The following is a 10,865-nucleotide window of genomic DNA, read 5'->3' as shown; positions in this document are numbered from 1 at the left end:
TCTCGATTTCCACCCCTACCTCCTGAAATTCTCGTGGCCTACCTCTAGTCATCATTCCACTAGGTCTTGCACCTTGCATCTTATTCTTCTCATCAAGCTCGTGCAATCTCTAATGAAGTGATCCTTCGAACCGCATCCGTAATAAAGCCCCGTTAGTAGACTTACCCTAACATTCACCTATGTGTCTTCTTCCACATTGGGGGCATTCAGGTTTCTCTTGACGGTTATTGCCCACACTAGCTACCGAAGTAGCTCGGGAGTCCGTCGATGGTCGTGCTCTAATGGAAATTCCAGCAGTCGTCCTCGATTTATTAGTGTCCTCCCTGAACTTCTTTACAGCCAAGAACGGAGCTTTACCCGTCGATCTCTTATGATAGTCTTTAGCTTCAAATTCAGCCTTTTTCTTCTCCTTTCCAAGTTCTTCCACCTTGCAGGCCCGTTCAACTAGTGTTACGAATTCTTTTATCTCCAAAATACCCACTAGTAGCTTTAAATCTTCATTCAATCCTTCTTCAAATCTTTTGCACATAGCAACTTCATCGGCCACACACTCCGGGCATACCGATCGAGTCTTACTTAACTCATGTTCAGATTCGACATCTTGTCATACAACCTTGCTTGAGTTCCAAGAATTCCTTACGTTTTGATCGATGAACTGTTGACTAATATACTTCTTTCGAAATTCGTTTGAAAGAAATCCCAAGTAACTCGTTCGTTTGGGACTATGGAAATCAAGGTCCTCCACCAATAGTAGGTGAGTCCCGCAACAAGGATATAGCACACTTTAGACATTCATCGGTGTGCATGATACCATCAAACACCGAATGGTGTTATCAAGCGTAACTCGGGCCCTTTCGGCATCATCAAGAACTATGGCCCTGAACTCCTCAGCCCGCGCTTCCTAATCAAGTCTACAGGTGGCTTACTCAAATTTCACAGGATCAAGAATTGACGGCATTACGGGCTCTTGGGGTGGATTATTCAAATTCGAAATTGTTGGACAGCCAGATTGGTTCGGGCATATTATGCGACCCACTCATTCATCATGGTAAAGAAGGCTTGTTTAGCCCTCACCTTGATTATTCGTAGATGACCGAGGTTCAACAGCAGCATCCCTTGTGCAGGAGCAGCCGCTACACTTTCAACGTCATCCGCCAAGGTTCTCTACACCAGGATCCATTTACTAATCAAAACAAAAATTTTAACCGTCAGAAGTCATCACACATTTAAACATTAACATTAAGGCATGTATAGCTAGACTCATACGTGCTATGGTAGTCCTAGAACCGACTAAACCATAGCTCGATACCAATAAATCAGTAAAACCCGCACGAGACCGTCACGAGTCGGACACGAGGGGTTAACGGGCTTAATCCACTTACTAGCACAGTTCATTTTAAAAATTTCCAGACAGCTAGCTAACTGTGTCACTGTCGCCTTAAAAATCATATCTTGAGTTCCACAACTCGAAAATCAGTTTCATGATTTTTCACTGAAACTAGACTCGTATGTGCATCTACAAATTGTTTTCTAGAATTTTTGGTCAGGCCAATTAGTACAGTTTATTAGTTAAAGTCTCCCATGTTATAGGGATCGACTACACTGACCTTTGCGCATTACGACTTGGATATCTCCCTGTACAGGGCTTCAATACTGATGCCGTTTGTTTCTACAGAAACTAGACTCGAAAAGGAATCTGTACATATATGGCATGACTTATAATTATCTCTGGTCAATTTATAATGAATTTCTAAAGTCGGAACAGGAACTCCAGAAACCGTTCTGGCCCTGTCTCACGAAAACTTAAATATCTCTTAACATACAACTCATTGGATCGTTTCGTTTCTTCCATGTGAAAGTAGTTTCATCAAGGTTTGATTACATAATTTATTAACTATTTAATTCCATTTTTACTATTTTTAGTGATTTTTCAATCTCACATCACTGCTGCTGTCAGCATCTGTTACTAAAGCAACTATGCCCTTTTCATGATTTTTCCTTGATCTAACTAATAATTCAACATACATATTACAAATTATGATCATGACTAGCCATGCCAAGGGTTAATCATCACGGAGCATCACCCTACTACACTATTACCAAATCATGAATTTAACACCGAAAATAATCAGCCATGACATATGGCATAATAATCGAGTAGGCCTCGACCAATACTCAACCAAAACCGAATTACCAAGACTTGTGTCCAAACATCATAGAACCAAATCCAACCAAACATTATGCCATTTTCGCATGGCTAAAGTTTACATACCCAATTTCAACAAAACATAATCGCCTATACATGCCGAAATGTTCTCCTAGACCAACTAAAAAGAAGATACCAAAAGTTGCTAGCCGGTGTGATGACTTCGACGACGGTCCCGAGCACACAAAATGAATCAAGAACCTAAATAAGCAACAAATAAGCACACCAAATGAGTACATAACTCAGTAAGTCGTAAGCACTACTCTACCGTCCAACAATAACAATCATAAGTGAAAAACAAATAATACAAAATCAACTCTTCCAACCATAACAAACTATGCTACAATTTCTTCAATTTTTGGTTCGATCTCATGCCAAGTCCTTCAATCAAATCAAATGCCAAGTCAGCCCAATCGATTTAGATCCATTTCCTCAAGTTTGGAATAACGATGCACTAGATAAATTTATGCATACACCGCACAATCTCAATTTCGATATTTAGTTAGTAGCTCAATCACTTACCTCGTTCATGCACAATTTATATCAACAACCGAATGTTGCACACATAGTGCTTATTATGTTCGCACACATAGTGCCATAGTAAATCACACACATAGTGCCATAGTAAATCGCACACATAGTGCATTCGAGATTCCCTCATGCTTCAACCTCCCAATCGGCACACATAGTGCCACATAATTTTGCACACATAGTGCCCTATGTTGTTTCATCATGGTAAAGCAATTTACTTAACTCAAATTGTACATATGGTCATATTATTAAGTAGGGGAATCATTCTGAAAAATATCTATCCAAGGAGTTCTAGCAAAAAGTGCTTAAGGACTTACCTTGTGTTGGGTATAATGGTTCCGACCAGGCTACTCGATGTCCTTGGCTTTGCCCTTGCTAGATTCCCCTTCTTTAACTTCTCGGGCTTAATAAATAAATTAACTAGTTTAGTCATCTTGCTAAACATTTATAACTCAACTACACATGCATATGTATGTTTGTATATTCGGCAACCACTCTTACTAATTACCCATTTAGTCAATTATACACATAGTTAAAGGTAACATCACGAATGGGCATACTTATGTATATATATATATATATACATAACCAAATGTGCACCAAAAATTTGATTCAACATCACCTACATACTCACTTTGATGGCCAAATATATATACATGTACAATGTCATCTATAACATCATCTAAACACCTAAATTCTTCTCATGCACACTTGATCGACTTTTTCCCAATCTAGCATAGCTTCACCTCTATTTGTAATATCATATAAATCCCCATGTGACTACATTTCTTAAGTTTAACATATTAATGCCCATTATAGCCACTCCCATAATCTAACTCTAAAAATCGGCAACATCCCCTTTCAAATATGTTAGCCGAACCCTCATCCTCTTCTTAGTCCTACATTCGGCACCTCCAACACCATGACTTAACAACTTCAACTTTCATGCTAACATAACAAGCAACTTAACGCATCCATATAACTAACACGTTAATAGCATCAAGGTATCAACTAAAATTTTTAAGCTTCTTTGTCAAATCCCAACTCTCCAACAACCCCAAATCCAACCATGGGATAGATGGAATTCAAACTAACAACCAAAAATATACATGAATTTAAAGGAATAACTTACACATACCTCAACCTAGATACAATTATGGCTGAATTTCTCCAAAGCTTTTCTCTCCTTCTTTTACTTGATTTTTCGGCTAAAGGATAGCAAGGATGAACACACACTTTTTTTGTTCATTTCTTATTATTAATCTTTATTTCTTCTCTATTTTAATTACTCACCAATATTAAATAATAAACAACATAACCTTGGAAGAATGAAGCCATGCTTGGCCGGCCACTCAACATAATTTGGGGCATTTTGACATGCAAGCCCAAATTTTCATATTTCAATACTATTTGGTCCTTACTTATTTACCTATCGAATTTTCTAAGTCTCTCAACTAAATCCTTTCAAGCAAGATTCACATTCCTAAGATAAAAATTAAAACATCAAATTTTTATACAAGTACTACCACACATATAAGGTATGCAAATAAAATTTTAACTAAATTTTATGACTCGGTTTTGTGGTCCCGAAACCACATTCCGACTAGGGTCAAATTAGGGCTGTTACAGTGTAATCCCATATCAAATAACCAAATAGTGAGCATATACAGTCTGGGCCTAAGCCCAATTCAGTAATGGTTTAGTCTCAGCCTTAGACTATTATTGTATTAGTATTAGTTTGGGTCTGAGCCCATTTCAGTGACAGTAATAGTATAGATATGGAATCAAGAGATCTTACCCAGCCAGCCTCTACACTCTATCTCCGTCCAACCCTGCACTTCATGTGAGGATATAATCGACCCACCTATCCCTACACTCCAAAAAGTACCGGTTGTGGCACTAGACAATATTTGCAGTAGAGTTGCCAGTACAGTACACTTCCTCCAATCATAATAAAACCCCACCGCATGTAACACATCACGCATCATGTCATGTCATGTTATAATATCACATGTACTCAACACGTCTAAAATGGCATGTTTAGTTATAATTATACATCACATAGGGGCAAAACAGTCATTTTATTACATAGGGGAATAATAGTCATTTTATCAATTAGAAGGTCTAGGTAAACTTACCGACCCAACAGTAGGTCCACAGTCATCTCGGGCAACCCGTGTAACCTTAACAATCCAACAGTGAAAATGGGCCCAAGGCCCATATTACAGGCCCATGTGGGCCCAAGGCCCCACGCCCATAATGGCTTTGGCCGTGTGTATTACACAGTCTGGCCCAATAATTTTCACTCGTCCATGTGGTTTACCCGTGTGGGGTCCACATGCCTGTGGGGCCCGCAAGACCCAATGCAGCCAATTATGGCCTAATGTAGCCTCAGCCCACGAAATCACTAATAGGCAGCCATGTCAACAATATGCCCATGTTTAATCACATGGCCCACCTACACGACTGCGAGCACGCCCGTGTGGCGTCAACATTCACTCATTCTGGCTTTTGCCGATTTCTATAGTTGGAGTTGCGTTTGTACACACCTTGTTTACGAAAATGTGCAAATAGCCCACGAGCACCAAAACCTATATTCAATCAAGACACTCTATTAATCATTTGACAATAGGGTTAAACAACCCCTCTTAACACTTATCCTAAAAATATTAACTATTACTTGCCTTGATTGAACGAATCTGGCCTAGCCCACTTTAAACCGCTAACAAAGAATGATTACAAGCTCCTTGGTGAATATCTGCATTACAACTAAATTCTATTAACCATTATTGCTCATACACATAGCTTGAAACAAACGCATACCAACTTACAGAAAACACAAAACCAAAGATAGGGGAATAAGGCAATCGGCCTACATCCAAAAACACAAACCAAAGCACCAGAGTTGAACACGTGATAACTAAGGAAAATGTTACCTTTGATCGAGTGAAGAGAGAGAGGTTTCGGATGCTTCAATATCACTGAATAATCCTTCACTTGTCGAAATTCTAGAAATTGAAAGGAACACAACAAATAAGAAAGAGATAAGGAGATTTGGCAATGAAAGAGAGGAAGAGATTGATGCAGAACAAGCAAGGTTCAGCTACAAGGAGAGAAAGTATTCGACCATAACAAAATAAGATAAATAGGGGGGAATTTGCTAAAAACTGAATGAATTAAGAGAGGTGAAAAGAGGGATTATTCGGCTAAAGTAAAAACTGATAGAGAGAGGAGAAGGTATTCGGCCAAAGGCAAAAGGGAGGGTACACCTGATAGAATAGTAGAGGAAGAATAGGGAATCGGTAAATGAAAAGAATTGCAGGGAAAAACCAAGTCGAAACAAAAACGAGAGAGAGAGATATAAACAAGAACCCCTAGCACAACTCGGGCACCAAAAGTGAAAACCAAAATTGCCAGAAACCGAAAACTTGAGAGAACAACTACAGCTCAAAGAAGGACTCGAACCTTAGACCTCAAGGAACAAAAACACACCACCTATCCCCTAGACCAGAAGGCCCTTTCTGACATAAAATACCCTCATTTATTTAAAAGCCTATTGACGAGAGACAGAGTTATTCATTTAAAAACAAAAACTTTTGCTCAAGCTAAGGCTTGAACCCAAGACTTCTCAAACTCTTCCCAAGACACTTAACCACTGAAGCAGACATGCATTTGTGTGCAACACAACCATACAAAAATAAATACTTAGAATTCTTGGGATGTTACACATCCACTAACATATTAATAGGCTATTTACTACATAAGGACCTACACTTTAAGGTTCCCTAGCTATTAGACACCTTTAGCTAATAGAACACAACTTTTACACTTTATGTGGTTTAGTCTTTTTTTATCAAATTGAGCATTCAAACAATAAAATTTCTTAACAAAATTTTCATACAATCATACTATCATGCTGTAGACCTTAAAATAATAATAAAATAAATATTTTGATCTCAGATTTGTAGTCTCTGAAACCACTGATTCGATTTGACTAAAAATAGGTTGTTATAGGTTCATTGGTTCTTTTAACTTTTCTATGAGCCATGTTCAAACAAAGAATCAAATAAATCAATATCCAATAAAACAATAAAAATTTTGAGTTAGGAATCCTTAAACTCGAAAAAATATTGAAGTCCTTGTTGGTCTCATTGGTAAATGGTTCCTTTATGTGCTCCATTCGCTTGTTACACCAAAAGATCTTCAATGATTAGGGATTCTTACTAGTCGCAAGAAGGAGTTTAGATTTATGATTTTAGGGTTTGAGAATTTTTAGGAGATTTGATAGGATTAAGAGGTTAAGGGGATGTTAAGTATGTTTATAAGGGTTATTAGGGTTAAGAATAGGTGTTTTAAATGGTCAGAGTCAGCTAAAACTAAGTTTTAGCCACTGGGTTGTGCAATTGGGTTGGGTCAACTCTATAGAAATATTATAGCAATGTCTGACACACAGTTCCATGTCGTAACATCTCTGGCAGTGTAACATTTTCATGACACAAGGGCTTTGTGTCATGACACATCCGTCAGTTTGGACATCTTGGGGAAACTGTTTACTATGTTGCAACATGCTGATGCCACGTCACAACATCAATATGCTTTTCATTAAGTTTCATATTCTGCATGTAGTGTCGTGACACAACGTTGTCGTGTTATGACACTGACTGTCAAAAAGTGAGAATCTAAACTATGGGGTTAGTTAAATATAAAAAAATTAAAGCAATCCAAATAATTTTGAGTTTTACTGCCAGATTCATCCAATAGTATTGTCGATTCACAGTTGGATGATCTTTTCATTCTATCAATATTAGTCCATCATTCGTCATACCATTCACCTTATTCCATTTGTCTCTTTTCTTAAACCTTTTTATTCTATCTGTTCACATAAGAGGATGTGTGTCTCTTAATCTAGAAACGTTAAAAATAAATACTTTTTTACACTATTCTCCTAACATTTTTTTACTTTCCTCTTCACTAGATTGATGGTTGCATTTAAATATTTCTGTCTCACCTTTGATTTTCATGGTTAACTTGTTCTTTTTAAAATCAATGGTAGACCTCAAAGTAGCCAAAAAGAGTCTTCCCAATAAGATCAGTATCTCACGATCTTCTTTGAAATCAAGCACCACAAATTTGTAAGGATAATGAAACTTCATATCTTAACTAACACATCTTCTAATACCCCTTTTGGATGTACTAACACCTGCCCACCAACTATAGTGTTATTTGAATAATTTTAAGATCCCCTAACCCGAGTTTTTCAAAAATTGATAGAGGCATCAAATTAATACTAGCTCCTAAATCACATAGAGCTCTATTAAAATGAATACTCCTTATCTCTATAGGTATAGTAAAACTTCTAGATCCTTCAATTTTTGAGGTACCTGTCTTGAAATAATCACACTACAGGAAGCATTTAAATTAACTTGTTCTCTTACCTTAATTTTCTTACGCCTAGCCATCATCTCCTTTAAAAACTTAGAGTACTTGAGAACCTTTTCAATAAACCCAATTAAAGGTATGATAACATTTAATGTTTTAAATATGTTTAGGAAACTTACAAATTCATACTCATCCCGCTTTTGTTTTTCCTCTCTATTGGCTCATTTAATCCTTGAGTTTGTTTGATTTTTTTTGTTGATTTGGTTCACTCAGACTATACCTACTTGGCATCCGTTCTCATTGATTGCATCTCCCCTTCAATTATAGCTAGATGTTAACCACATGCAGTATGGTCATTTAGGTTGGCCCTATCCTACGGTTTCTACAAATAAAGAGGTTGATAATTAGTGTTTTTAGCCTGATTTGAATTATTACCTACTCTTTGATTTCCTCCCCATCTCAGATTCAGGGACCTCTCTAGCCGGAATTATATGTATTCGAATAAGGGTTTCCACCACTATTCCCAATGTAATTTACATCGACAGGATTTTTGATATAGTGAAAGATTAGTTTGTCTCCCCCATGCATAGATGATGTAGAAGTAGATTCGATATGATTGATTCTATCCACTAACTCCACTAACTATTGCTACTTGTCATCTTCTTGGATAGCTTTTACTGTGGCGGGTTTTTGACCATATGTGAATAGTTCAATTGGCCACTGACAGGAGTCTAATGCCATGTTCTCAATGATTTCATATGCATCCTCATACGTTCTATTTATAAGGGCTCCTCTAGCTGATCCCTCTAATCCAGCTTGTGCATCCGCATCCAACCCATTATAAAATACCTGCAGTCTTATCAACTCAGGAAATCTATGGCACGGGCATTTTTAAATCAACATTTTGAAATGTTCCCACGCCTCATAGAAACTTTCTCCCTCCACCTATCTTAAAAAAACAATCTCTCTTCTTATTGGAACTGCTTTGCTAATTGGGAAGAACTTTTGTATGAACTTTCTAGCTAGTTCATCCCATGTCATGATAGACCATGGTGCCCACGAGTCTAGCAAAGAAAAGGCGTTATCAATTACAGAAAAGGGGAATAACTGAAGATGAATAGTGTCATCAGTTACCCCATTATACTCAAAAGCATCACAGCACTGGAGAAACCATTTTAAATGTTGATGTAACGACCCCAGAATCTCGAAACCCAAAAATCTCGAAATCTCAAATTTTTCTTCTTCTTTTTGTGTGCTTAGTATTTCCAGTTAAATGCTAATTATGTGTTGGTAGGTCTTGGTTAAGGTTTGAGTTTGAACCTAGGGGTAAAAGAAATTATAGTTTAATTGTTAAAATTATTAAAAGAACCCTGATGGCAAGTAGGTGGGCTTTTGAATAAATGAAGGGAAAATTGGACAGAAAAAAGCCTGCTGGACCAAGGGATAAGTGGCATGTGGCTAGTGTCAGAGGTCTGGGGTTCGAACTTCACTTTGCTCAAATAAGGGATTTATTTTTTTTGCTTAAAGGGTGGACAGAGGTGGCGTTGGATTGAACTCTGTAGGGAGTGATAAGAGGAGAAATTTGAGAAAAGGATCAAGGGGTTATCAGGGAAAAAAACGAGGAGATGAGGAGTAAGGATGAGGTGGAGCCGAATTGGGAACCTGGGCTTGAGGAAATCGGCTATAGGGGCTATAAATAAGTGATGAATGGGAGGTGGCCAGGCTAATTCCAAATTCCCTTCACCTTAGTGCCAGAAACCCTTTTCCCTAAAAGTCGAAAACCCTTTGCTTTACTTTCTGTTCTTTGTGTCGATTTCCCCTCCTTTCTCTACACAATATTCTTTGTTTCACTTTTGGTTTAGCCGACTTCTTCTTCTTTTTCCCATGGTGCCAAATAATCATTTGTTTGCCATTCAAATCTCAAGGGCTGAACACCTTTTTAGCCAAATACCTTTGGTGCCGCCACTACCCTTTCCACTCAATTGAATCTAGTGTAAGTGTTCACTTTTCCAATCGGTTTGTTTTTATAAGTATCAATTATTGTCCCTCACTTCTTCTAATCGGCCTTGGGTAGGAATAGGTATCAAATCTCAGTCTTGGATATCTGCTGATTTGCTCCTCAGGTAAGAGACTTTGGTAAGTACTCTGGATCTTAGTTGGCCGAATAGCCATAATTAATGTAAGGGGGACTTGTGTTGGATACAAGTCACCTATTATTTTGGTTTTAATAGTTAAGATTGGTGCAGATCTAGGAGTTGATCATGGTTAGTGCTTAAAGAAGAGGCTATTATAACTTGCCGAGCAAAGTAATGTGAAAGGTGAGGTTTCGGTTTTGGTAAAGATATGTATTAAGCATGAGATTAATTGAAGGGTGATATCGATTGTAGGTTCGGGGCTAAGGAAATCGCAGCACATTTTATTACCAGGTGTGCACATACACTGCACACACAAGTAGATAGGCAAAAGCCGAAATGCCGAAAAGCTGAAATGCTGAAAAGTCAAAAGTTTGGCTACGGTAGTCTTGCGAGTGCACGAACACTCGTAAGGGGGAAACCGATAAGTTACCTGAGGTCCAGGGGTGATTCCATGGACTTGGGTTGTGAATTGGCCAAATGGGCTAAATAGGCTAAATGGGCCCGATGGGCCCGATGGGCTGTTGGGCCCATAATAGTCAAAAATTGATAATTGATGTTATGTGATGAAAAATTGTATTGGAGCATGACGGTAAATGTGATTGGGCCTAATGGTC

At 38.0% G+C, this 10,865-nt stretch overlaps 1 non-coding gene across 1 annotated transcript; it reads left to right on the top strand.

The window, feature by feature from the left end:
* The first annotated feature begins 8,987 nt into the window (after window positions 1–8,987).
* LOC128287759 (small nucleolar RNA R71) lies at window positions 8,988–9,092 on the top strand. Its single transcript, XR_008278461.1, has one exon. It is a non-coding gene; the product is annotated as a small nucleolar RNA R71 (small nucleolar RNA).
* The last annotated feature ends 1,773 nt before the right edge of the window (window positions 9,093–10,865 follow it).

This window comes from Gossypium arboreum, chromosome 13, assembly GCF_025698485.1.
Source record: "Gossypium arboreum isolate Shixiya-1 chromosome 13, ASM2569848v2, whole genome shotgun sequence".
Lineage (NCBI taxonomy): Eukaryota > Viridiplantae > Streptophyta > Magnoliopsida > Malvales > Malvaceae > Gossypium > Gossypium arboreum.
This window is presented reverse-complemented; position numbering and strand designations above follow the sequence as displayed.